A 1,900-nucleotide genomic window follows, 5' to 3' on the forward strand; every position below is an offset into this window, starting at 1 on the left:
AATGTACAATTGTACAAACATTGGGTATTGGAAAGATAAAAGAAACCAGGAGATTTTCTTAGTTCCAATTTTTTATTCAAAGGAAATCCTAATTATGTTTCTATGACAAGCTTAGAATAAGCAATTTCACCACATTTCACATTATCAGTCTCCGCCAGTATTGCAAATAAAATTATTAAAAATTAACCAATCTAACTCTTTGATGATTAATGGCTAAATTTGTTAACACAACTCCTCCGAACACCACGTTTGTCCCGTAACAAAGTGGGCTAATTTGTTCGGGAATTCTAATTAGACAAAAGTGAAAAATTCCATCATTACTTATTATTTTTCTCCCACTCACCGAGCAGCAGCACATCTTCGCCCGTCTTCCGGTGTGAGTGTCAAACAGCAACAACAAGAAAAAAACACTGATGTAAACGAAACCTTTACCAAGAGGGACACAGGCAGCGCTGGTGAAAAAATGCCACCATTTGTTATAATTAAAAAAAGGCAAACGCACCGGGGAAGTAGTGTAGTAGGTGCCTGCCTACCTCTCTATATTCGAAGACTACTAACACAAAAACTGGTTAGCGTTACAAGACGAAACGTGATGGGGTAATACGTTGTTTGCCGTAAAAATCTTATTTCTGTTACGTTGATTGGAAAACGATCGAAATCGGAAAGTACAATTTTGATTGATTTCGTTAAAATATCATACTATGTCGAAATACTGTGTCAAACAAAACCGACGATACCTGAAATGACTAAAATTAGCGCAGAACCCTTCCATTGTGCGAAGAACAAGAGTAAAACAAGAAAGGAGATGCACCCGAGCCCGTCTCCCCGTCCAAGAACAGCAGCGATGGCAAATTAGGTAAGTAGCGCGACTACGCTTCGCTCCCATTGGTGCAGCGCGAGGCGAGGTTGAGAAGGTCGTTAAAAAGATAATGGCACGGTTGGGCTGGAGAGCGATACTTGGTTAAGAAGGAAGATAGAACGGTTGAAAATTTAATAAGCAGCGGCGTCGTTTGTTTTATCTTCGCTGCTGCACATTAGAAGGATAATTTGTCTTGCTCACCGTCCGATAGCTGACACTTGGCTGCTAGTTATCATGACACGTATCGTGGTCCTCGATAGTATAGTGGTCAGTATCCCCGCCTGTCACGCGGGAGACCGGGGTTCAATTCCCCGTCGGGGAGAATGGATTTTTTATTGATGATAATCAACGTCAATACTTTGGGACTTGATTGAACGTCGAGCTTCCATATCTACAGATTAATAAATTGTTATGATTTCAAATAATCAATTTCAATGACTGAATACCAAGAATCTAATGAAGATGACACTACATACAGTTTTTCATATTATTTTTCTCAGTAAAGGTATCCATAAGGGAAGATCCATTAATTACGTAATACAAAAATTAGCCATTTTCAACTTTTTGTATGAATAATTTAAAAAAATGTATAAACTGTCACACTTCGGGCTACCTTTCCTCTAAGCGTTACGTAATTTATGGATGTTCCCAAACTGATTTCTCTGTGGCAAGAGATTCTCCTTATTTATTATTCTGGAACTTCTGGCAAGAAGTGTTAATTTCACTTAAAGAATTTCTTGTAAAACACTAATAAAAAGTGTCAATGCCTCCTGTGAGAATCGAACTCACGACCGCTGGTTTACAAGACCAGCGCTCTGCCATCTGAGCTAAAGAGGCTTCGATGCTATTTTTATCGTCCGAAACGACCGCCAACTGCCCATTGAAATGCGCCGAATTCACCTCAATCACGCCTGAACGCCATCGCATTTTACAGCAATAAATTAGCCAACCGGCGAAGACTGGACCGAGAACTACACACGACGATGAATTATACCGCTGCTGCTGCCGCTCGTGCTAGAAAATTCCAATCACATTTTCGGT

General features: G+C 39.9%; 2 non-coding genes across 2 annotated transcripts; one reads left to right on the forward strand and one right to left on the reverse strand.

Annotated features, from left to right (window-relative positions):
• The first annotated feature begins 1,109 nt into the window (after nucleotides 1-1,109).
• Trnad-guc (transfer RNA aspartic acid (anticodon GUC)) lies at nucleotides 1,110-1,181 on the forward strand. Its single transcript has one exon. It is a non-coding gene; the product is annotated as a tRNA-Asp (tRNA).
• A 442-nt stretch (nucleotides 1,182-1,623) lies between these two features.
• On the reverse strand, nucleotides 1,624-1,696 carry Trnat-ugu (transfer RNA threonine (anticodon UGU)). The gene has a single exon. It is a non-coding gene; the product is annotated as a tRNA-Thr (tRNA).
• Between the last annotated feature and the right edge of the window lie 204 nt (nucleotides 1,697-1,900).

The sequence above is a fragment of the Armigeres subalbatus genome, chromosome 1, assembly GCF_024139115.2.
Source record: "Armigeres subalbatus isolate Guangzhou_Male chromosome 1, GZ_Asu_2, whole genome shotgun sequence".
NCBI lineage: Eukaryota > Metazoa > Arthropoda > Insecta > Diptera > Culicidae > Armigeres > Armigeres subalbatus.